This window comes from Pan paniscus, chromosome 21, assembly GCF_029289425.2.
Source record: "Pan paniscus chromosome 21, NHGRI_mPanPan1-v2.0_pri, whole genome shotgun sequence".
Classification (NCBI taxonomy): domain Eukaryota; kingdom Metazoa; phylum Chordata; class Mammalia; order Primates; family Hominidae; genus Pan; species Pan paniscus.
The window spans coordinates 66,493,395-66,520,491 of NC_073270.2; the positions used below are offsets into that span (position 1 = coordinate 66,493,395).

The following is a 27,097-nucleotide window of genomic DNA, read 5'->3' on the forward strand; positions in this document are numbered from 1 at the left end:
TGCAGGGCTCATTTCCCCAGTTAGCAGTGACCCAGCCTTTAAGTCGGCTTCAGTCTCTGCTGTGCCATAGGAGAGGCCAGCAAACTAAATGGCCAGAGAGTAAATGTCTTTGGCTTTGAATGCCATATGGCTACAATGTTGTAACTACTCATCTGTGCAATGTAGCACAAAAGGAACCATAGACCATATGCAAATGAATGAACATGGCTGTGTTCCAATGAAACTTTATTTACAAAAACAGACATTAATCCTATTTGGCCCACAAGCTGTAGTATGCAGATCCCTGGGCTGCTGACCAGTACCGGTCTGAGGCCTGTTAGGAATTGGGCCACACAGCAGGAGGTGAGTGGCAGGCGAGTGAGGATTACTTCCTGAGCTCTGTCTCTTATCAGATCAGCAGCAGCATTAGGTTCTCATGGGGCATGAACCCTATTGTGAACTGCATATGCAAGGGATCTAGGTTGTGCGCTCCTTATGAGAATCTGATGCCTGGTGATCTGAGGTGAAACAGTTTCATCCTGAAACCATCCTCCCCAACCCCGTCCATGGAAAAATTGTCTCCATGAAACTGGTCCCTGTTGCCAAAAAGCTTGGGGACCACTGCTCTATAGGATCACCACCTCCCTCCTTAGGTGCTATCTCCAAAGGCCTGCATTTTTTAAAATCCATCACATGGCTTCTATTTTAACTCAGGCTATTCCAAATATATTTGAAGCTTTCTGAAAATGGGTTCAGCCATGTTTGCATGACAGGTTATCAGATGGAAAACACACTTAATTTCATTATTTAAATATAGTTTATTGAATTATTCCTACATGCCAGGCATGGTGTGGAGCAGTTTCCATTCATCCTGTCACTCGATCTCCCAACAGCTTGATGTGTGCATCACTATTTCCATCTGGCAGTGAAAAAAAAAAAAAGTCTCAGTGTGTTCTTTTTTTGCTGTGTGCTTTTTTTTATTTTTATTTTTTGATGGAGTTTCACTCTTGTTGCCCAGCTTTAAGTGTAATGGCATGATGCAACCTCCACCTCCCAGGTTCAAGCAATTCTCCTGCCTCAGCCTCTGGAGTAGCTGGGATTACAGGCATGCACCACCACGCCCAGCTAATTTTGTATTTTTAGCAGAGACGGGGTTTCTCCATGTTGGTCAGGCTGGTCTTGAACTCCCGACCTCTGGTGATCCACCTGCCTCGGCCTCCCAAAGTGCTGGGATTAGAGGCGTGAACCACCACGCCCAACATCAGTGTGTTCTTATAGTTAGTTATGGTGTTCAGAGAGAGTGGACCATGTGAGATCACAGTTGGTTCTTTACATTTACAAATACTGGCTGGCACTGAGCTGGTTCCTCAACACATGCTAAATGAGTTTCTACTGAGTCTAACTGAAGCGGACGTTTACACTTTGACATCAACGTTGCAGTTCTCTATCATTCAGAACAGATGCATCTCTGCAGCTGCCAACTCTGGAGCCTGTGCTTATCCAATCTTCCTGCTCCATGAGACCCCAGAGTGAGTCTACTCATAGGATGAAAAAGCACTCTGTAAGGACCCTGGCCTGAGGAATGTCTATCCAAGGAGAGGCTCTTATTTTCATTCAAAAGATAATTGCATGGAGACATTGACTTAACCAACACTGGGGTTGAGCCAAACAGTTATTGAATCATCTGTTGATCCAGTTACAATGGGAAATATGATCAGCCTGTGTAGACAAGAGATTAGAAAGATAGCTTTTTCTTTTCCCTCTAAAAGGAGTTGCACAGGTTACTGTGAGAACTGTCTAATTTCTGAATGATGTCATGGGGAAGAGTATGCATTTCTTCCATGCAAATGCCAGGTTAAAGAGTGGTCAATAGGTAGAAGCCACCATAGGCACCATCATCATTCACCATCACTCATTTCAGGTTTATTGTAGAGCTATTTGAGCATTGGTTGGGTGCATGATGAAGTTATGGTTGCCAATATTCAAGGACATTCAAGGTGAGCACCCACTGAGGATATTCTAGAGAGCACTCTAATGATGCATGCAGAGTGTATCTAAACTCCTTTGTGTTCTTTTCCTTATGCAAGGCCATAATATTCTATTAGGACCATTACTTCAATTGCAGAGAAATATTTCTCATTAAAAAATGCCTGTTGAGTGAGGACAGCTGGCAGGAAGAGCCACCTGTCCAATTAGCAGCAGCCCAGCCATGCCTCTCCCAGATCCTTTGGCTCCCTGTAACCATCTTGGGAGCTTTCATTTATGTCTATAACAGTGTTCCTCATTGTTTTCTACAAAGCAAAAAATGTCTGGAGAGACAGCTGGTTCAAGACATCTTACCTGTATAAACAATATCTTTGCTTTCCAGTCTGCGGTGGCATTGTTCTGTCCCTGGTTGAATACATTATGTTTGAAGACATTCAAGTTGTAAACACAGAGCCATCCATCCTTCAGCTAGGCAGGGGTTTGGGTAATTAACAACAATCAAAGTTGCTGTGTTTAGAGGTTGGAAGAAGATCTGGAGGAAAGATTCTCACTCTTGGTTTAATTCGCTGATGAAAATGTTGGATGGGGAAGAAACCTTAGTCTGGTCCTCTCATCTTGCAGGTTGAGAAATGGGGGCTAGATCAATGTAGGTGGCAAGACAAGAACTTATGATTCACTTTCCTTCTCTGAGACCAGCATTACTGCATTTATGCAACACAGGAGACGACTGAAAGTTTGAGGGGAGAGAATGGCTTTCCTTCAGTTGGAGTTCTTGAGAAATCAGTTTCTGAGTACAGGCCTACTGGGATTTTATTCCATTCTTCCAACCTCGCCAGTCTTCACAAACGTTTGTCCCACTACTGCAGGAGTGGAAAAATCTTAACCTGCTTTTGGGCTTTACTTGGACAGTTTGTCAAAGAGCTGTACTGAATACAAAACTGCTCAACAAAACAACAGTGTGTACCTGGGAACCCTAGAAGCCATTCTTCCCTCTTCTAAATTAGATCCACTGGATTATGAACTTTTGGCTGGGTTGGAATTGCTTCCTATACAGCTCCGAAGACATGCCTCTTTATCTTCCTGTCCTAAATTGGAAGCAGGATTTGAGAAGGCGTCTTAACTAAGAGAATAAAAACATTCTCAAACAGATTCGATTGGAGGGAGGAGCTCATACTACTTTTAAGGCCACTGAAGAAATATTCATTGCATATGGAACTGTGTTGCTCTTGGTATTTCCTGAAACGTTCTCGTTTCAAACATTCTGCCTTATTACCCAAGTAAGTAAACTCATACACACAAAAACGTCTTTCCTCATGTTGATTTCTGGAATATGATCCCTGTTACTTTATGGTGTATGAAGATAGTAAATCCAAGTCCTCCTCCTCAAGAAGCTTTCTGTCTGGTTGAAGAGCTCTACATGCATGAAAAATGAGCCAAACAATTCGAGAGATATTTGTCTGCAGGGAAGGATTAAGGGCCAAGTGAGTGGAACAGGAGAGGACTGGTGGGTAGAGTCCTCAGGTGCTTGTCCCTGTTGCAGGTTTTGCATTTGGAGAAAGACTGTGTGCCTTGTCTCATGAGACAAGATAACGTCTGGCTCAGCTTGGTGACAGTGCATTGAAGGTCCATGTGGCTTTGTCTGCCTATGCAACAGTAGCAGTGCAGATGAGCTTAGATTCCTTTTGTTTTACTGGTATCATATTGACATTTTACATTCTTGTTTTATACTCAGCGACTGAGCAAGGCGGAGTTCATTCCAAACATTGCAGCTGAAAGACTAACTTGCTTCCTAGAGGACAATAGTAAAATACATTCTCAACTTCCGAGTCCTCCCAATTGAAGTTTTGGTGCCCACACTGGTGCCCACACTTGTGGCTGATGCATACGTGAATCCCTTTATCTGTTTTCATGGACAGCCGCGTTCGTGCTCACATGGCACGGTTGGAACTCTTCCATCATAAGGATGTTGGGCAAAACATTCTTTGTGCACCTGTACCCACCTATTTAATTTGCTCCAGTTAAAAGAGAAACAGTTTGAGTGAAAGGGCTAGTATCATTTATTTTAGTGATAAATATTTTAATTTGTTCTAAGACTTCCAAAAGTCACACTCATTTTTCACGTACATTTTTAAAAGTATGTAAAAGAAACATAAACTTATGAAAAAAATGTTAAAGAGCATATATCTTGTTAAAACAGCGGTTATTTATTAAAGGTAATTGTAGCTATTTAGTTTGGTGGAAATAAAACTTTATACAACCCAAAAATATGTGGGGGAAAATTATTGAATGCCTTATCCGGCTATGAATTCCTTTGAACTATTGACTATTGAAGTCCTTTGACTGTGGACTATTGAAATACCTATTGATGTCTGGCCAGGAAGCCACTGTCTCACAGCCATAGGAGCAAGGAAAATTTGCCTGATCCTGCTGTGGTCTCCTCTTTCCTTCTCTCATTTCCTCCCTCACGACTCACAGCAAGTAGAGGTGCACACACTACTTGTTTTCCAGGAAAGGCTGAGGAATGTTTAGGGAGCAAATGAGTGAGAGAAAGGTGACTTCATCTCCCGAGAAAGCAAGGCAGAAGGAAGGAAGTGACGCTGGAAACATCTCTGAATATGCGTTCTCCTGGAACCTGAGTCCTGTTCCCTAGGACTGACCCTTGCACAGGAGGGGGCAGAGATTAATTGTGATGGAGTGCTGTAGATTTTTGGCTAGAGAGCTTCCTAAACACAAGACTCTTTAACACAAACTGAGGAGGAAATGCTCTGCGGCCCTGGCTACTCAAAGTGTGGTCCATGGACCAAGAGCATCAGCATCACCTGCTGGATTGGGAGAATGCAAGGTCCCAGGCTCCACCCAGGCCGGCTGGGCCAGAGCGCAGGTTTTACCAAGGTCCCAGTGGGATTTCATATGTGCAGTAAGGATTAGGAAGCACACGGCTGTGGGTGACATGAGAACACGCTTTGTCTCCTGGGTGAACAGTGCAGTGCAGACTGGAGGTCAGGGTTTGGCTTCTCCCACATCAATGCAAAAAGTCATTTATTGTTAGCAAAAACTAGCAAGCTTTTCTAAGGTGGTATTATAAAAATGTATGAATGAAGCTGTTCTTTTATCAAGAGACGTGCACACATATAGGCCCACAGCATCCAGTTTCCTTCCTCCTGGGTCTCCACTGCCAGCAGCAGAGGCCTGTGCATGCGAGCTCACCTCAATCCAGACTGCTCAGTGGGAGCTTTGAAAATGCACCTGCCCAGGCCCTGCCCGAGAAGAATGAAGTCAGAAGATCTGGGAATAAGGTTCAGGCACTGGTACATTAAAAAAAATGTTCCCTAGTCATTCTAAGAGTAGAGAATTGCTGGGCAAAGTTAGGTTTCAGGAGAAAGTTAACTCAGGGGTATTTGAAAAGATGAGGCCGACTTTTCTACAACCTTCAAATAAACCAAAGTCACTTGTAATAGTGTGGCTTTCATCAGAGTCCCGAGTAGGAACCGCAATTAATAGGCACACACATACATACATATGGGTGTATGTCTATGTGCACGTCTGTGTGTGTGTGTGCGCGCGTGTGTCTGTAAAACCTCCATCTCCATCCCAGGCCTTAACCCCCACCCCCTTTTTTTTTTTGCTTCACTGTAAGGACACAGTGCAATTATGTAAGTTACCTGAGCTGGGCCACGTAAAAATTCAAATATTCATGAAAGATTGACTGACTGACTCCATTCAAGCATTTTGTAGGACTCTATTGTGCATACTTGATTTTAAAACACATGCATATTTAATTTTCTCTTCACGAGAATGTATTTATAAAAATAATAATAAGCAGCATCCTCAGAGGACAGAGGAAATAAGACAGATGGGAAGAGAAGCATGAGAACTGTCAATTGGAGGAAGGAATACCCTAATGTGTCTTTAGAACTGCTGATTATGTGTTCTTTGCTGGAATATGGTTAAGACCCTCTCCATGGAATTTATAAACACCCCAGACCCTGAGGTCTCATTTCCATGATTAGGCCTTTGTCTAGCACAAAACCAACAGCAAAATCCTAGGAAATACTGCTCATGTCCAGGGTGTGGAGTAAAAATACTGGGTCCACTGCCATCTAGACAGTGTGGTTCCTACTCACCAGACTATACTGTGGAAGACAAATTACTTTGCTTTATTTTCTCTTAATCCTATTGACTCTCACACCAAGCCACCGACACATCAAGTGGGTAGGAAAATCAGTCTGTACTATCAGCAGGCTACATTTCCCCTGAACTGGGACCAAGTTCTGCAGACATTGGAGACGTCACTGCCATTTTGGTCTACCCAGTTTTGGTTATCACGGAGCCATCTGTTCCCCTGGCTGTGTGAGTGTGTGATATCTGAAGGGTTATTGGCTTTTCTAATCTACTGGAAGTGTAGCATAATAAATCTCTGCAGAGCTGGGAGGGCCTAGCCTGGGCCCCTGTGGCTTTACCCCACCTCTGTGGTAGGACCTAGGTCCCTCCCGTGAGCCACCTCCCTCCTGCCATCTCCCAGATCTCGGTAAGCACTCTACCTCTCTCCTTCACTCTATCCATCTCTACCCTCTCTCCACTTTCCTAGAAGTCACTCTCTAGGATTAAGCTTTCCATCTCCTAGAGGACACCTGGAAAACTCAGGCTTTAACAAAAGGAAGATGAGGGCTTACCCTCAAACAGCTTCTGCACGTAGCCCTGCGAAAACCCTCAGGCCACCTGAAAGGGTGGGGGATATTGGGAGGGAAAAGTGGAGGAACAGTAGAGTGCCTGGGGCGTAAATTAAAATCTCAGTGAGTGAATCAGCTACAGATTTGGAAAATATTAATATCCCCTAAGGCAGGCATTTGTCTCAGGCACTCATGTAAGTCAGTTAGAGGACTCAGAAACAAGATGCCTTCAGCCCTCCTGCCTCCTGTTCCTCCATTGCTCCTGCACAACCCTGGGTGATGTGGCTTCCTTGGCCACTGTGGTACTTTCACCATGTTAACTGGCTCCCCAGTGGGTAAAAATGGACAGAAAATGAGCCAGTGAAGGACAAAAACCAGTGTGTCTTGAATAACTATCCTTGCTATTCGTGGTAGACAGGAGAATCCAAATAGAAGCAAAATTCCTGGGAGAAGCTAATGCAACAACTTCGTCAAACGATTCATCACTACATTCTAGCCACAGGTGTGATGGGCCATCTGGACGATGGCTGGGCACTGTGCTGGGATAGACTCTGGCTTATTCATGTTGTGCATGAATGTCACATGAATGTTACATTCAGTACAGTTGTAAAATCCCAAAGGGAATTCTGAAACAAACTTTTTACAAAGTATAATGTGCACAAAGCATAGTGCACAGAGGCAGAGATGTTTCCAAGTGAACTCACCTATTTATCTGGCAATTTTGCCAATAAACAGAATATCACCAGCATGCTAGATTTCCACAGTTGCTCATCTGGTCCCCTAAAGGAAACCATTATCCAGCTCTCTAGTATTACATATTCAATACTAAGTTCAATACTGTTTCTGAACTTAGTGTAAATGCATTCAGACAGTATTTACTTTCTATGACTGGCTTCTCTCATTCACTGCTTATAAGATTCACCCATGTTGTTGTGTTAGCTGTAGCTTGCTCTTTTTCATTAATATATAATACTCCCTTGTGTGAATATTATATCATTTGTTTATTCATCCTATGTGTTGATGGGTTATCTTTGGTTTAGCACCATTCCAAGTGAAGTCGATATAAATATATATGCATTTTTTTTAAATAGATGCATTTCTTTTGAGTGTGTAACTAGTAGTAGAGTGTTTGGGTCAATTTTGGTAGTGATACTGTTTGAATTTGTGTCCCCTCCCAAATCTCATGTCAAATTGTAATCCCAAGTGTTGGAGGGGAGGCCTGGTGGGAGGTGACTGGATCATGACAACGGACTCCCCCCTTGCTGCTTTCATGATAGTGAGTGAGTTCTCAGGAGATATGGTTGTTTAAAAGTGTGCAGCCCCTCCCCCTTCGCTCTCTTCCTCCTGCTCCAGTCATGTAAAATGTGCCTGCTTCCCCTTTGCCTTTCACCACGATTTTAAGTTTCCTGAGGCCTCCTCAGCCATGCTTCCTGTACAGCCTGCAGAACCATGAGCCAATCAAGCCTCTTCTCTTTATAAATTACCAAGTCTCAGGTAGTTCTTTATAATAATGCGAGAATGGATTAATACAGATACATACAACCAGTTTTCCAAAGCAGCTATGATCATGTCTACTCCCATCCCAGCGTGTGAGAGTTTCAGATGTTCCACATCTTAGCCCACACCAGGCAGCCATAGTCTTTTTTACCTTTGGCCATTATGGTGGCGTAAATAGTAAATTGTTGTTGTTGAATATATATTTTCCTGTTGATTAATGTTGCTGAACATCTTTTCATATATGCATTGTAAAAGTGAAAATATTCATTAGTTAAGTACCTTTCCTGGTATTTTTCTCATCTAAATTTACTTTTTTCTACATTTTTTATTGAATTGTAGTTCTTTATATGCTCATATATGTTATCAGCTTTCTGCATTTCAGATGTCTCCTTCCACTCTGTAGCTTATCACTCTCTTAATGGTATTTTTTGATAAGCAGTTCTTAATCTTAATGAAGTCAAGTTTATCTTTTTTTTTTTAAAGCTGGGGTGTGCGTATGTGTGTGTATATGTGTGTGTGTCCTATTTAAAATCCTTTGGCTCCCCTAAGGCTGTGAAATACTCTGTTATCTTCTAGAGGCTTGTGTTTATTTTCATATTCATATCTCTAACCCAGGTGGATTTGACTTTTTGCATATGTGAGATGGATAGTCAAGACTCAATTTGTTAAAGTTGAATTCATTGAGGTATGATACATATACACGCAGTAAAATTCACCTCTTTTACAAGTTCAGTTTGATGGATTTTGGCAAATACATGCAGTCATATAATTATAACTTAACTGAGATATTTAAAACAGTTCCACCACCCCAAAAGCTTCTCTATGCCCCCCTTGGTAATTGATTCCCTCCCTCCACACCCTAGCCCCCAAGTAAGCACTCACTTGATTTCTCCCCAGACATAATATAAATGGAATCATACAGTATGTAGCATTTTGAGTCTAGACATTTGAACTTAGCAGAGTACTTTTGAGATTCATTTCTTTGGAAGGCTGAGGCAGATGGATCACTTGAGGCCAGGACTTTGAGACCAGTCTGGCCAACATGGTGAAACCCCGTTTCTACTAAAAATACAAAAATTAGTCAGGCATGGTGGCCTGCACCTGTAATCCCAGCTACTGGGAAGACTGAGGCAGGGGTATCCCTTGAACCCAGGAGGCAGAGGTTGCAGTGAGCAGAGATGGCGCCACTGCACTTCAGCCTGGGCGACAAAGAGTGAGACTCTGTCTCAAATAAATAAATAGATAAATAAATAAATAAATAAATAAATAAATAAATAAATAAATAAAAATTTAAAATGAGATTTATTTCTTTGGATTGATGAGTGGTGTTCCATTGTTTGGATATATGACAGTTAGTTTATCCCTTTATCGGTAATGGGAATGTGGGTTGTTTCCAGTTTGGGGAGATTATAAATAATGCTACTATAAAATGATCATAAACCAATCTTTGTGTGGACATAAGTTTTGATTTCTTTTTTTTTTTTTTGATAAATCCCTAGAAACGAGATTGCTGGATTTTGTAGTAGGCTTATGTTTAACTTAAAAAAAAAGTACTGCCGAAATGTTTTCCAAAGTGTGTCTACCATTTTATTTCCCACCAGCAGTACTCCTGGACGTCTCTCAGCACTGCCATTTTTTTTTTTTTTTTTTTGCCACTGCAGTTGGTGTACAGTGGTATCTCACTGTGGTGTTAATTTATATTTCTCTAATGACTGATGATGTCAAGCATCCATATCTTTTATTTGGTACAGCATCTGTTCAAATATTTTGTACATTTTTTCATTTGCTTTATTTTTAAAGCTGAGGCAGTTATTTATATATTCTGGATGCAGATCTTTCATCAGATATGTGTTGCAAATATTTTCAACCCTTCAGTGGTAGAAAATTTTCAGTTTTCACTTTTTTAACAGGGTTTTGAGAAGAGCAGAAGTTTTTAATTTTGGCAAAGTTCAATCTATTAATGTCTTTGTTTATGGTTCGGGCTGATTCCTAAGAAATCTGCCAAATTTCAAAAATAGTTTCCCTTGTATTTTACTTGGGAATTTTTATGCTTTTAGGTTTTACACTTAGGCCTATGTTCCATTTCAAGGTAATTTTTATATAAGCTGAATTTTGATGTCCAATTGTTCAAGCATCATTTGTTGAAATCCTTCACTATTCTTTCTCCATTGAATTACTGGTACTTTTGTTGAAAGTCAGTTGACCATATGATTCTATTCAAGAACTCTATTTCTGCCCTGTTGATATATATGTCTATCCTTATGTCAATACCACAATAACTTTAAAAAAATCTTATTAAGATATGTTTTACATGCCATAAAATCCACCTATCTAAAGTTTAGTGGCTTTTTAGCATATTCATATTCACACAATCTAATGTTGGAATATTTTTATCACCCCGAAAAGAAACCCCATAATGAATAATCACTCCCCATTCCACCCTCCCAGTCTCTGTCAATCTACTACTAACCTACTACCAAACTCCCACTAATCTGTCTCTGTGCATCTGCCTATTCTGGACATTTCACATACACGAAAGTGCATAAAACATGATCTTCTGCATCTGGCTTATTGTACTCAGTGTATTGGTCTCCACAGTCATCTATTTTGTCACACGTTAGTACATCATTCCCCTTTGTGACTGAATAATATTATCCATTTCACAGTTGTTAGGCATTGGAGTTGTGTCCCCCTTTGGGCTATTATGAACAATGCTGCCATGAACATTCATGTAAAAATTTTGGTGTGAATATATGTTTTTATATCTCCTGGGTATGTATATAGGACTGGAATTGCTGGGTCATATGATAGCTATATAGTTAGCATCTTGGAAAACTTCCAAACTGTTTTCCAAAGTGGTTCCAGTATTTTACATTGCCACCAGCAATATGTAAAAGTTTGGACTTTTTCACATTCCTGTCAACACTTGTTATTATCTGTTTTTTTTTTTTTTTTTGTATTATAGCCTTCTCGGTGGGTGTGAAATAGGTCGTATTATGGTTCTGATCTGCATTTCCCTAATGACTAATGATGGTAGCATCTTTTCAGGTGTTGGCTATTTGTATGTCTTCTTTAGAAAAATCAGTATTCAAACCCCTTGCCCCTTTTTAAGATGCATTTTTGTCTTTTTATTATTGAGGTTTAAGAGTTCTTTGTATATTCTAGATACAAGTTCATTATTAAATATATAAAATGCAAATATTTTCTCCCATTCTGTTAACTGCCTTTTCACTTCTTTGATGGTGTCCTTGAGGCAAACTTCCATTTTGATCAAGTCCACTTCATCCAGCTTTTGTTTTTTGTCACTAGTGCTTTGATGCCAAAGAAACCATTGCCTAACCCAGTATCATGAAGATAAACTCCTATATTTTCTTCTAGGATATCTATAATTTTAGCTCTTACATTTAGTTGTATGAGTCATTTCAAGATAATTTTTTGCATAATGTGAGGCAGGGAACAACTGCTTTCTTTTGCATATGTATATCTACTTTTCTCAGCAACACTGGTTGAAAAGACCATTTTCCTTCATTGGTTTTATTTTCTGGCACCCTCATCAAAAATCAGTTGAAGATTTATTTTTGGACTCTCCATTCTATTCCACTGATCTGTATGTCTATCACAACGTCACTGCCATCATATCTTAATTACTGTAGTTTTGTAGTAAGCTTTTAAATTGAGAAATGTGAGTACCCCAACTTTGCTCTTTTTTTCAAGTTTGCTTTGATTATTCTAGGTCGGTTCCTTGTATTTCCTAAATACTTATAGTTATTGCTGTTGGGTAGAGTGCTATAGATGTCCATTAGCTATAGTTGGTGTAAGTGTGCTAAAGTCTTCTATTTCTTTGTCGACCTTTAACTTTGCTGGACTACCCACTGAAAGCGGGATATTAAGGACTCCAAATATTATTGTTGAATTGTCTATTTTTTCTTTCAATTATGTCAGCTTTTGCTTTGCTTATTTTGAGGCTGTGTTGCTAGGTACATATCTGCTTATAATTGTTATATCGTCTTCATGAATGGCACTTTTATCATTTAAGATCTTTTTTGTCCTCAGTATTTGTTTTTCCTTAAATTCTTTTCCATCTGATATTAATATACCTACCCCAGCTTTTTTTGATTACTGTTTGAAACCAAGCAGTATGTTCTTTTCACTCTTTTGTATTCAAGCTGTTTATTTCTTTGAACCTACAGCGTGTGTCTTTTAGGCAGCACATAGCTGGATCAAGTAATTGTATCCGTTCTCTTAATCTCTGTCTTTTGACTGTTGTGCCTAATTGACTTTCATATAAAGTAATTACTGATAAGGGAGGATTTATGTTTTCCATTTTGCTATTTGGAAATTCCAAAACAGAGGAACAAAAGACACACAGATTGTAGGAAACAAGTATCTGTGTCTCTACATATCTGTGTCTCTTTTGTTTCTCTGTTTTGAGATTCCTGCATTTTGTGTATAGATACTTTCTAGTCTACCTTTTAATCCTTTTGCTGTTGTTGTTGTTTACTATTTTTTGTGATATCTTCTTAGTGGTTGACCCATTGATTGCAATTAACATATTAACATACAACAATCTGGTTCACATTAGTATGAGTTCAATTTCAATAATGTACAAATATTTGCTCCAAGTTGCTCTGTTCTCTCCTCTTTTTTGTACTATTATTGTCATATAAATTAAACCTTAATACCTTATAAAGCCATAAGCACAGTTTTATAATAATTGCTTCATGCAGTTGCCTTTTAAAACAGATGGGAAAGATTAGAAGCAAATGTGTATTTACCCTGACTTTCATGACATCTATGTAACTGCATTTAGCAATCCTTTTTGTTTCTTTTATAGTTTTGAGTTACTATCTAGTGACCTTTCATTTCAGCTAAAGAGCTCTACTTAGCCTGTCTTGCGTGAAGTGTCTACTAGTCATACATCTCTTCAGTTTAGTTTATCTGGGAGTGTCTTACTACTTTTTTGGCGGGGGGAGCGATGTTAAGCTGCATATACCTTTTTGGTTGAGTTTTTTGCTTTCAACACCTTGAAGATATCATCCCATGCCTTTGGCTTTCATGTTTTCTGACTTTCACCATCACTTAGCAGAAATGAGTGAAAAGGTTCTCTCCTTTTTCATGGTCTCCGGGGCAGCCTTTTGGGCAACAGTAATGAGACACTTCTACAACCTACACTAGCAAAGTGCCAGAGGAGAATAAATAGGGAGCCAGAACTTTCACACTGCATAGCAGGAACTAGACTCCCACCTTCCCGGTGTCAACAAAGGCCTAGTAGAGAACATGGTCTTCTACCATCTCTTGGTGGTGGCAAGACAATACTGTCTCTCTCTACCCTAAAAGATCTGTGCCAGAGAAAGACAGATAAAACAAGAAGTTTAAATAAGATCCAAGGTGTCATAACATAATACCTGTAATGCCCAGATTTCAACAGAAAATCATTAACTACAGCAAGAACAAGAAGATTTAAAGTTAAATGAAAAAAGACAATGAATCAATGTCAACATCAAGATACAAGAGAAGTTAGAATTATCTGACAAAATATTAAATCACTCATGGTAAAAGTGCTTCAATGAGCAATTACAAATAAATTTAAAACAAGTGGAAAAAATAGAGTATCAGCAAAAAGGAAAATGGAAGATTTAAAGGAGAACCAAATGGGAATTTTAGAACTGAAAAGTGCAATCAACAAAATTAAAAATTCAATGGCTGAACTCAACAGAAGAATTGAGAGGAAAGGAAATACAGTCACGCAGTGCATACCATTTCAATTAACGACAGACCGCATATAAGACGTGGTCCTATATGATTATAATGGAGCTGAAAGATTCCTTTTGCCTAGTGACATTGTAGCCAGTATACTATCATAGCATAACACATCATTCATGTGTTTGTTGTGATGCCAGTGTAAACAAGTCTGCTGTGCTGCCATTTATATAAAAGTCTAACACATATAATTATGTACAGTACATCATACTTGATAATGATAATTAACAACTATGTTACTGGCTTATGTATTTACTATACTCTGCTTTTATCATAATTTTAGAGTATACTCCTTGTACTTACCAAAAAAAAAAGTTAGCTATAAAACAGCCTAAGGCAGGTCCTTCAGCAGGTGTCCAGAAGACTCAGCCATCCCTTTACTGGGTATATACCAAAGGATTATAAATCATGCTGCTATAAAGACACATGCACACGTATGTTTACTGCGGCACTATTCACAATAGCAAAGACTTGGAACCAACCCAAATGTCCAACAATGATAGACTGGATTAAGAAAATGTGGCACATATACACCATGGAATACTACGCAGCCATAAAAAATGATGAGTTCATGTCCTTTGTAGGGACATGGATGAAACTGGAAACCACCATTCTCAGCAAACTATCGCAAGGACAAAAAACCAAACACCGCATGTTCTCACTCATAGGTGGGAATTGAACAATGAGAACACATGGACACAGGAAGGGGAACATCACACTCTGGGGACTGTTGTGGGGTGGGGGGAGGGGGGAGGGATAGCATTAGGAGATATACCTAATGTTAATTGACGAGTTAATGGGTGCAGCACACCAACATTGGCACATGTATATGTATGTAACAAACCTGCACATTGTGCACATGTATCCTAGAACTTAAAGTATAATAATAATAGAATTAAAAAAAAAAAGAAGGCATTGTTATCCCAGGAGATGACAGCTCCATGGGTGTTACTGCCCCTGAAAACCTTCCAATGGGACAAGATGTGAAGGCAGAAGACAGTGATATTGGTGATCTTGACCTTGTGGAGACCTAGGCTAATATGTGTGCTTATGTCTTAGTTTTTAACAAAGTTTAAAAAGTAAAAAATAAAATAAAATAAAAACAAATAGAATAAAAGCTTATAGAGTAAGGATATAAAGGATATAGAGTAAGGATATTTTTATACAGCTGTACAACGTGTTTGTGTTTTATAAAAGAGTCAAAAAGTTTTAAAAAAATTAAAAGTTTATAAGGCTAAAAAGTTACAATAAGCTAAGTTTATTATTGAGAACATAAAAATAATTAAAAATAAATATAGTGTAGCCTAAGTGTACAGTGTTATTATAAAGTCTATAGTAGTGTACAGTAATGTCTGATGGCTTCACATTATCTCACCACTCATTCACTGGCTCACTCAGAGAAACTTCCAGTCCTGCAAGCTCCATTCATGGTAAATGCCCTATACAAGTGTCTCATTTTTACAATCTTTTATATTTACTGTACCCTTTCTATGTTCAGATATGTTTAGAGACACAAATAATCACCGTTGTGTTACAATTGCCTACAGTATTCAATACAGTCACATGCTGTACAGCCTCTTGCTCCTTGCAGTCTAGGAGCAAGAGACTCTACCTTGTGGCCAGGTGTGTAGTAGGCTGCGCCATCTTGGTTTGTCTAAGTGCATTCTATGATATTCACATAATGACACAATTGCCTAAGGATGCATTTCTGAGAATGAATCCCCATCGTTGAGCAACACATGACTGTAATAAGTAAACTGGAAGATAGAAATTATCCAAAATGAACAACAGAAATAAAACAGACTAAAATAGAACAACAACAATAAAACAGGAAAAAAATGAACAGGGCCTCCCGCACCTGTAGGACTATAACAACAACAATAAATCTAATATCACATTATCAAAGTCCCAGAAGGGGAGAAGAAAAAGGGTAGGGCTGAAAAACCCTTCACAACTCATTTTTTTAATGCTTCATATCATCAAAGTTTGCTGACATTTGCACCTACATTTGAGAGCTTCTCTTTGTTATTTTTTCTTCCATTTCAAGTCATCCACCTGGGATCACTTTACTTTACTTCGGTCTGAATTATAATCTCTCTTAGTTTGCATATGTGAAAATATATTTACTTTTCCTTCCTTCTGAAAACATACTTTGCCCTCCTCCATCTGCTTAGGATTGATTTTATTTGTTCTGGAGAATTTTGATCATACCTTTCAAAATATTGCCTCTTACCTTGTCTCTTTCCTCCCCATCTGTAGTATAGTTGGACATTCTCAGTCCTTCCTTTTCTCCTTCCCCCCTCTTTCATATTTGCCATCCCTTAGTATTTTTGTGTTGTATTCTGTTTAACATACTCCGAATTATCTTCCATTTCAATAATTTTCCCTTCACCTTTATCTACTCTATTTCATCCAATTAGTTATTTAAAAAATATGCACTGTGTGCATGCATGTGTGTGTGTATGTGTTTCTAGAAGTCCTATTGATTTCTTTTTTACGTGACCATTTTTAAACGTTCACTTGCTTTACACCGTACCCATATTTTCAAACTTGCATTTCTTTAAACATATTAAACAGGTTTATTTTTTATTCTGAATCTGATAATTCTGATATCAGAATTCCTGTGGGCATGTTTATTAGTCAATTCTCACATTGCTATAAAGAACTACCTGAGACTGGGCAGTTTATAAAGAAATGAGCTTTAACTGACTCACAGTTCTGCAGCCTGTACAGGAAGCATGGTTAGGGAGGCCTCAGGAAACTTACAGTCACAGAGGGTGGGTGAAAGGGAAGCAAGAACCTTCCTCACATGGTGACAGGAGAGAGAAAGAGTGAAGGGTGAAGTGCCACACACTTTTAAAGCATCGGATCTCGTGAGAACTCACTATCACAAGAACAGCAAGGAGAAAATCTGGCCCCATGATCCAATCACCTCCCACCAGGTCCCTCCCCCAACAACAGGAATTACAATTCAACAAGAGATTTAGGTGGGGACACAGAGCCAAACCATATCAGCATGAATCTGCTATTATTTCTTCCATCTTCCATTCATGGTTCATTTTCTCAATTGCCACTTGTGATGTTTGATTGCAAGTTTTCATATTTTTGGAACTGCATCTTTTCATTATCTGAGCTTCAAATTAACGATGATTCCTTTAAAAAGGACCTGGGCATGCTGCTGTGGCAACACAGGCAGCACCACCCTGCACTACTGGACATGAAATTATCAGCTTGAGGTTACTTTGGGTGATCAAAAGTGTGAAATTGGGCTACAAATCTGCTTGAAGTCTGGCTTGTAATAATGTGTTATCAGGAGAGATATGTTTCCTGCACTCTGCCCTAAGTAAATTATCCTCCCCCAGGGGAGAGTTAGCAATAGTGGGAAGAAGTCAGCTGGAGGAGGGTGGGGACAGGCTTACTCTTAGTGAAAGTGTATCCTGATGTTGAGCATGCAGCCCGTTAGCTGTAGCCATATGCAGGAGTCTTTCATTGGCTTTCTTTGCAGGGGAGAATCCTGCTCCTTGATTCCTACCCCCTTGACCATTTGCCCTATGAAGCCACAGAAACTGAACTCCTAGCCACCGTCACCAGATTTGCCAATGCCCTCGAGAGAAATGGCTTTAGTGATGATCTGTTCCACTCCCTTGATTTCCACTTCCACTGAAGTTTGTACTTATCAGTTGTTTTTCTGTTGCTTTTTATTGTTTTTTCTTTATTTACAGACCAAAGAATATATAATTTAAAGATTTAAAAAGTATGTAATTCTGCACCGTTCAAAAAGATGTTCATTCACTGTATCTATTCACCTTGCAGTTGCAAATGGGAGCTCTGGCCTTTCTCTGTCCCTCACATACACCAAGCTCATCCCCCATCCCCCATTCAGGCTCACGGGACACTCCTTGTCCAATTCCTGTATGCCTGATGATACCTGGTCTTACATGTCTCAGCTCACATCCTCCTTTCTCAGAGCAGTCTTTCTGACCTATTAAAAACAAACCATGACATTGGAAAGCCTATTTTCCTGTTTTTTTTTTTCCCTTATCCATAGCATTTCTCATTGTCCGAAATTAACTTGTGGAGATATGTTACAGCCTCTTTTTGTGTGTCTTCAGCCACTAGAATCGAAACTCTACAAGGGCAGGGAACTTGTGCCTTTTATTGACTGCTTTTGTGGTGCCAAAGCATATGCCAGCTGTCAATATGTGTTTGCTGAATGAATGAATGAATAACTGAGACTCTGGGAGGACTTAAGAACTCTTGATGGAAGGAAGCCATACTCTCTCCTATGTCTCATTCCATGTTTGCTTTCGTCTGGGGAAATTTAAACGTTCAGCTGGTGAAATATAAGAATCGGTCTCTGTGCATTCTCACAGGCATGCTTGTTCATTTTCTTCTCTACTTCCACTGTGCACATTTCACATTGGTGGAACATTATGAATAACCCACGCTGACAGTTGATGACTTCAGCTCACCTTCTATTGCCCTGCTTCTGGCCCTAATAGCTACACATATAGAACCTTAGGGCCAGAAAGTGCTTTTGGGTCTTCTAGGTTGCAAATTCCTTTGAACACCTATTGATGAGCTGCACCATTTCTCCAGAAAAGAAAATGTGGGTGTGGCATGCGCTGTAATAATAAAATACCTTTCTGGTGAAATTGACCGGATCCAAACTGGCTTCAATAAAAAGCAATTGTTTGGGTCAGTATGTGAAATGTCTGTGGAAGAGCTGGCTTCAGGGGCAACTTTAACTTCATGGGGTTACAATCCCACTTTACCCCCAGCCACAGCAGTTCTTTTCACAGTGTGGCCCTTGGCCGTATCAGGGCCTTCCCATATAATTCTATGAGGTAGCTCCAGTCTCCTTCCACTGACAGTCAGTTTTAGCCCAGCAGGCAAGAGCAAGTCTCTTCTAGTAATGCTCCTAAATTCCTGCCATTCACTGGGATTGGACTGGCTGAGGCCTGCGTCACTGCAGAACCCTGCAGAACCAACCATTATAACGTGGGATTCCGCCTGGGTCACATCTAGCCATCCCTGCAGTGCGGGGGTGCCCAGAACTCAGGAGAAAGCCACACCCACAACTCACACACATGGTGGGGGAGTAAAAGTTAGGTTGAAGATTTTTCATGTAAATACAATTCAGAGACAATGATATTCAAAAGCATTTGATACAAGCAAGGGAGCCTGGTGACTAGAAGAAATTGGAGAAACAGAACTGAACTCGTCCCCACGGTCAGAGATTAAAACCTGGCTGGGGGATGGTGGTTATCTCAGGATATAAAACTTAAGGGGGTTGGGAGTTGTTTATTCAACAAATATGTGTTGAGCAGGTCGCCCATGCCAGTCACAGTGTCAGGATGCTGGGGTGAGTTCTGGACCATCCATTTCAGTGAGGAACAGAGACAATGTGAATCCATATCTAAATGAGATCATTTCAGGCCAATTAAGTGTATTAAAGGCATTAAGACAGGGTGTTACAGAGAATGGCAGAGGTGATGGGGAGCTTCTTTAACTGGAGTAGTCAAGGAGGGTTTCTTAGACGAGGTGGCATTTGAGCAGTGCCTGAGTGAGCAGGACGAACCCAGGTAAAGTGTAGAGGGCAGAGAGTTCCAACTAACAGCAGCAGATGAGTCCAGAAGCCTGATCCAGGATACATTTAGTGTGTCTGAGAACTGAAGGAATACCTGTACTGGCTAGAGTGCAGCAGGCGGGACAGAGGGGGCATAGCCCAGTCTTGCATATGGATGGATTACACTGAGGAGTTTGGGTTTTGCTCCCAATGCTACATGGAGCCATTGTAGTATTTTAATTAAGCAGGGGGTTCATGTTTTTAAATGATCTACCGAGAAACAATGTATAGCTTGAACTGGAGAGAAACAAATTGGAATCTGGGCCACAGGTGAGGAGATGGGCAGAGGGGGACACTTGTTTGAAAAAGCTGAAGATGGAGCAGCCAGGACGTGCCAGTGGGTGGGATATGAGCAGTGGGAGAGAGAGAGGCTTTTGGCTTAAGCAGCTGGTGGATGGTGTGTTTTTACTGAGATGGAGGACTTGTGGGGAGAATCTGGAAGCATGCTAGTCTAGGAGGGAGGAGTCAGTAGAATCCATTACCTTCCAAGAAATTGCCAGGACAGGAGATGACCCACAAGCCAAGCCAGCAGAGACAGCACTGAGACAGCACTGAGACGGGTGGAGTGAGTCTTGTCAGTTAATGCAGTGTCAACATTCCGTATTCGGCTTCAACTTCGCAATACATTCGTTCATTTTAAAGGGACATTTTAACCCTGAGTTACCACTTGATCAGGTTTGGATCTCTTTAGAGAAAAGCTGGGCATCTTTTCTGGACACTTCTTAGCTCTCTCTTGTTGTAAGAACTAAGTAGCCAAACTCTCCCTGACTGGGACTGCAAAGATGTAAATGCCGCAGCCGTGAGACTCACCTCCATCAGGCCGAAGCTTTGGGAGCCTGGAGGCTGGAGCAAGGCCATGCAAGGCGTCCTCTGAACCTGTGATTCTAACATGCTCTGGGAACAGATTCAAGGGACGTGTCCAGGCCTCTCTGCAAGGGAACGGCAGGGTGAGCTAATTCAGAGGCACCTCTGCCACCCCCATGGATGGCTCTATTGACAGAGCCAAAGATTTTTTGGACAAAAGTGAAATAAACTCACTCAAAGTAGTTGAAGAAATAAAAGGGTGTATTTATTGAAAAGATGAAGGAGAATCTTACCAAAGCCAAGGACAGGGTGTGCCCTGGACAAGGGCAGGGTGGGAGCAAGCGAGATGTTCTGCTGACAAGAAGGTCCCACGGTTTCTGGTCAATTTTGCTGGAAGTCCTGCTCCATGTCTGTGTTCCTGTCTCTTCATCTCTCCATCCCTTGCTGTGAGTCTGAGTGCTTATCTCTGTCCTTTTGTGGTTTGAGTGTGTCAGGGGGTGCACACCTACCTCCATTTCTCTGGATGCCTCCATAGGTGTTTCTGTTCCTCTGCTTCAGTGTTCATCTCCTGTCTCCTTCTCCTCCTTTCTCTATGTTCTCTTTCCACGTAACTGGCGACGGCTGAGCCAACATGGCAGCCTCTGGCCTAAGAGGTAAAATTATTTCCAGGTTAAGCCCCTTGCAGAGGCTAACTCCAACCTGATTGGACGAGTGAGAGTCAGTCATCCACAGTGGTCCAATCAACAATTGCTAATGGGAGGGCTGATGCCATCCTCCCATGATTGCAAGGGGCAGGCCTGTGTTTGGAACAGGAAGGAATTCCTCGTAGACGGAATGGTTGTGAGCGGGACAGAAACTCCACCACAAGGGTTCTGGGGGTACTACAGGGACTAAAGGAAGCAGTGTGATCAGTGTGAAAGCAGCAAGGCCATGATTTACTTCTAAAGGAAGCAGTGTGATCAGTGTGAAAGCAGCAAGGCCGTGATTTATTTCTAAAGGAAGCAATGTGATCAGTGTGAAAGCAGCAAGGCCGTGATTTATTTCTAAAGGAAGCAGTGTGATCAGTGTGAAAGCAGCAAGGCCATGATTTATTTCTTGGGCGTGTGGTTTTCTCCCGAGGCCTCTGCTTGGTTATTTGACCCAGCATCGGTGCCAAAGGAGATTTCCCCAAAGGGAAAAGTACTGCAGTGCTCGACGTATTATAGTCCTTTCCCGTTTGCAAGCTCTCCCACACATTCCTTCTTCTGTTCCCAAATCACAGGAGACGACGAGAAAGAGAACAGACCACCTGTCCAGATAATTTGCCTTTGGAGTCTGCAGGGCTGGTGAAGGCATCCTGAGATGGGGGAGGCCCCTGGGGACCTCCACAGTCAGGGCTCCCACCTCCTCTCCCACACCGCTCTGCCTCATGCCCTGGGTTGCCTGTCTGACTGTCTCAAGACTGGGGGTTCTCCGGTGAGCAGATGGCTGCTTAGCGTAAGTAGAACAACATATTTTTAAAATAATATTTAACAGAAGGGAAGAAGGAGGCCTTACCGCAGTCAAACCACCCTTCCTAGCTTGAATCCAATGCATCCTCCCATAGTGTAAAGGCCGCCCCCACACTCTCTCGTGACAACCGTGGGGTGTGGGGTGTGGGGCGTGTTGCTAAATTCAAAGACAGGAAAGCAGCTTGGGTGCATCTTTAGAAGCGTGAGCACCCCCAGTATCCACTCTAGATATTTCTCCAGATCCTCCTTCGTCAGGCACCTTTCCCTGCCTGTCCATTTACTTTTATTATTAAATTTTCCATCATTCTACTCTTTGGACCCTTTCCTTTATATGGTCTTTTATTCTCTCTAAGTTTGAGCCTTATTCTTCAGCTACTAAGTTCCTTACACATGATATTATTTATTTCTCACTCTGCGTGTCAGCCTCTCCTCTCCCTCATTCAGAATCTTTCCCCGTTGACTTCTTTGTCACTCCAGGCTCTAGGTAGAGGAAGTGGCTGAATTTCCAAATGAATTGTTTCCATGATAAAAAGGGAGGACCTCTCCACACATTTTGCATTTCTGTTCACATTTTTTTAAAACAAAGAAGAAAGAAAATAAAGACAACTCACCAAATTCAGCCACTTACTTAATTTGTGTTTTCTTTAAGCAAATCACATTCATATTCTAAAATAAGTGATGTCAAAAAGAGATTATATACCATTACCTTAAGTGGCAAAGCAGTTAGTATCCCTTTGCCATGAGGAGAAAGTAAATGTAAAACTAAATACAGTGGACAAGAGCTATTGATACGATGAAATCCCAGCTCCATGAGGTGACTTGAAGAAGCCTCTGAGCCTGAAGCCCCTAGGCTCCTGGTTAAAAGGAAGAATTATCCGGTGCTAAAAAGTAATGGAAGCCTCACAGACACCAGGCTGGAACTTTCTTCTTGTAATCGCCGTCTTTTCTCTGTGTGATTGATTTGATATTTCACACCTCGTCTGTGTACAGGGAAGGCCTTCTCTGGCTTGTCTTCTCCCTCTGAGACCAGCTGGGAACCGACCCTGAATCATGGATGTTTGTTGCTGGAAAGGTCTTCAGCTGCCCCCTAATCCCTTCATTTCACACTTGGAGTAACTAGGGCTCAGAGAGGTTAAGTGTCTTTTTGGCGGTCTCACAGCTTGTTAGTGTTGGAGGCCGCTAGCAGGTGAGGAGCGGGTTTCTCAACCCTGACTTCCCCATGTGCAAATGACAATGGCTTAGGCTTCAGGAGTGTAGGGACTCTTTGGGGCACCATGTTAGCGTCTCATTTTTCAAAAGGCTAGGCTTTCAGTGCTGTCTGTCATTTTCAGCAAAGGTGAGAGCTGCATTTGCATAAAACCAGGTCTCCGATTCTGCATTTTGACCCACAGGGGCAAGACTGAGCCTCCATCTGGAGGTGCAGCTACCACTAGGCTCCAGTTTCAAGGTTTTCTGAGATTTCCTGAGTGCTTCCAACCAGTTTATCATCTCATTTAATGAGGAAGAAGGAACAATTCAAAACTATCACATCCCCATTATTCAAAGTCTCTCTAGCCTGGACTGGTGCAGCTCAGGACCCTAGTAACCTGATGATATTGGATATGAAAACCCCAGCAATTTGTAAACTGTCAAGCTTAATAAAAGGTCTTTGTGCTAATGGGATTGTATTGACTCGAGCATTATCAGAAGAAGAGGTTGATGGAATGCTAGGACGAAACGAAGACATGACACACATTTTGGGTGCATCTCCCAGGCCCTGTAAATTTGGGTATTGAATTGGAAGCGTAGCAGTTCATTGGCCATGACCAAAGCTCACCGTGGCCACGCCCAGCTATGCTCACTGTGCACAGCAAGGAGAAATTTGAGATTTGTCGTCCCGATACAGGCAGGAAGCATGAGTGTGTATGGTGTGTGTTCTTCCCACACCCGTGTCCCTGGACCCTTGCCAGGTCCCCTTTCTCTCCTATTCCCTCCCACATGAAGCTCCAGCGGCCAGCTCTGTTTTGCGCCAGATGCAGACCCAATGCTGTGAGGACACTCTGCTCAGCGAAAGGTCGCTCAGGGCTCAGGAGGCCACGTGTAGGAGCCAGTAAAAAGGGCGAATGTGCATTTGCCTTCCTCCTTCTCCTTTTCAAACAGCTCCCTAACCACCCAGCAGGCCTGGCTCTGCTTGCACACAGGAAAAGTCCATTCTGGCTTTCCAAGGCCCTCAGGCAGCCACAGCCCTAAATGGCCTCATTCCAGCAGGAAGTGTCAAAGGAATTCTGCCCTGGGACATCTCACTTCTTTCCTGATAATGGGCCAGCACTGTCCTTCCTCCCCTTCGCAGGTCTGAGGGGCAGACACCATGCTGTGGTGACAGCGTGATCCCTTGATGGAAAGGCCACCAGAACCACTGGTAGTGCAGCTGGACACTGCGGAGCCCTGAGACCACACCCGCTGCCTCCCTCCAGACTCCTTACGTGAATAAATGAAGCCCACTTGGGTGAAGACTTTTGATTAACGAAGCAAGATTCTTGTTGCTCATAGTCCCAAGCATAGCAAGCTGAGATGCTGTGCAGACCTCAGACCAGTGCAACCATCCACGTGGCATGTGCTGTCTTCATGGCTCACATCTCAGCTGTGGCTCACATCTTCATGGCTCACATCTCGTGGCCCCACAACTTGTGCCATCGTGTTGCACATGAGTGCTGAGTTGAGCAAATAGCATCTTCGGCCTCAGTGGTCCCTGTCCCCCAGCGAGACATGGCTGTGCTTTGGTTCCCACTCACCATTGGTTTTGGACCTAGAAATCAGTTTCTGAAATGCCACTTCCTGGTGCTGTTGGGTAAAAACATGCACAGGAAAATCAAGCTACTGAAGGTCTGAGTACACCTGGCAACGTGCACAGATTTCGCTGTCCTTCTGGGCCCATCTCCTCCAATAGGACCAGGAGAGCCTCTCACACCTGATGCTGGGGCGTGGCCTTTGGACAGCACCTTCCTGGTCTCTAGGATTGAGAGTCCATGTATCAGTCAGGCAGGAAGATGGGGTCAGAAGGCTGTGGCAACTCGAGAGAGATCTGCCAGGTTTCTGTGAAGATGGCCCTGCTGGCTCCACATTTAGGAAGGACAGGATGGGAAGGGCCTCTGTGAAAAACAGAACTGGACAGACTCACGGTTTCCTAGTGGAGTTTGCAGTGTTGATGAGAACTAAGAACCGGCTCAACATTTCCCTCTCTTAAAAACTTTCTTTTCTTACTAATATTTCAGAAATGTTAGTACCAAAAAGCCTATAATTTCATCAGAAAATATTAAGAAATGTTAACAACATGTAAGTCAGGAGAGAGAGCTATCTTTCCATATGAAAGTTCTCCATGAGGGATAGTAAGAACACTGATCTCTTCCAGTTTCTTCTTGTATATGTCACACATTGAAGCCTCATGGGGCCCCAGGTGGCAGCAAGACTCCTGACAACAGGGTAAAGATCCTCACCTCTTGTTGGTTGGCCCAGAGTCTTAACAATGTTGGTTAAAAAATGTAGGGTTAGGCCGGGCGCAGTGGCTCATGCCTATAATCCCAGCACTTTGGGAGGCCAAGGCGGGCAGATTACAAGGTCAGGAGATCAAGACCACCCTGGTCAACATGGTGAAACCCCCGTCTCTAATAAAATAAAAAAATTAGCTGGGAGTGGTGGCACGTGCCTGTAATCCCAGCTACTCGGAAGGCTGAAGCAGGGGAATCACTTGAACCCAGGAGGTGGAGGTTGCAGTGAGCTGGGATTGTGCCACTGCACTCCAGCCTGGCAACAGAGCAAGATTCTGTCTCAAAAAAAAAAAAATGTAGAGTTTAGAAATTAATTTGTATTATAGAAAGAGTTTTCATTGTGTGTGGATTTGACCAAGGATTAAATTCTGTACCCATTTTCACATCACAGGTCTATGCCGTGTGCCTGGCTTTTTCCAACCACTCCGAATTGATCATTTCCTAATGACCACATGGCTCAGAAACTCACAGCACATCCTTCTAGGGGCCTCTTTCTCCCAAGTCCTCCCAGGGACTTGGCAGCTTCATCTCTAAGGCCTGCAGAGGCTGTGGCTATGGCTGTCCATTGTTCTCGCTCCTTGGCTTCAGTTCAGAGCCATCAAATCCCTGCAGCTCGCACACTGGAACATTCATATTTTGGATAAGGTAAGTTGAAAAATAATTTACTAAAAGTCAGTGCATCATCTTTGTAACATTTTTCAGCATCTTGACAAAAGTGAGAAGTCATTCTCAATGATAAAGATAGTTTTGCCAGTTATTTTTTCCCCAAGATTCTAAAAATATTATTTTTTATTTAGGAAACTGGTTAATAAACACTAATTCTGGTGAAAGAAAATGCATGCTGCTACATAATTCATTAAATCCCACTGGCTCTCTGCACACCCCGCCATTCAGAAATGTTTACATGCCGAGCAAACGATTTTCAGTGTAATTAAAGAAATGAATTGTGGCTGGAGATTGCAGGACTCTGATCACCAAACTTTCCAGCCACCTTTTTTTTTTTTTTTTTTTTTTTTTTTTGAGACGGAGTCTTGCTCTGTCGCCCAGGCTGGAGTGCAGCGGCGCAATCTCGGCTCATTGCAAGCTCCGCCTCCGTGGTTCACACCATTCTCCTGCCTCAGACTCCTGAGTAGCTGGGACTATAGGCGCCCGCCACCACGCCCAGCTAATTTTTTTTGTATTTTTAGTAGAGACGGGGTTTCACTGTGTTCGCCAGGATGGTCTCAATTTCCTGACCTCGTGATCCGCCCGCCTCGGCCTCCCAAAGTTCTGGGATTACAGGCGTGAGCCACCGCGCCCGGCCCTTTCCAGCCCCCTCTTACCTTATTATTGGTTTTATATTCAAATGTCACCCTGGGAGTGGCACAGGGAAGGAGGGAGCCCACAGCATGGGAACCTTCAAGAGATCCCGGCATTTGGAGAAGGCGGGTGAGCCTGGAGTTCACCTGGAGAGATTTTTACTTTCTTCCACTTCTAGAAACAGTGCCCCCCTTTTTTTTTTGGTGGGTTTTGTTGTGTTTTGGTATTTTTTTAAGCAGCCAACAAAACAGCTTCTAGAAAATGGAAAACCCAGAGTGTGATCTACCAGGAGCTCCTGGTTTCAACCAGTTCCTTGCTTTACCTGCTGGGCCTGTGATACGAAGAAACATCATGGCTTCAACGGCAGCCTTGGAAATGAACTTCATTGAAAGGGAATGCACACTGAGGTTTATGATTGCTGCTATGAAAAGAGTGCACATCCTTTCCTTCGAAACACAA

The 27,097-nt window shown here is 42.1% G+C and overlaps 1 long non-coding RNA gene across 1 annotated transcript in view; it reads left to right on the forward strand.

Annotated features, from left to right (window-relative positions):
- LOC117977184 (uncharacterized) overlaps nt 1-27,097 on the forward strand; it is a 78,626-nt gene that overhangs the window by 25,104 nt on the left and 26,425 nt on the right. The window contains exons 2-4 of the long non-coding RNA XR_010111027.1: nt 21,587-21,801; nt 25,731-25,984; nt 26,890-27,097. This is a non-coding gene — a long non-coding RNA (uncharacterized LOC117977184). The remainder of the gene's footprint in view (nt 1-21,586; nt 21,802-25,730; nt 25,985-26,889) is intronic.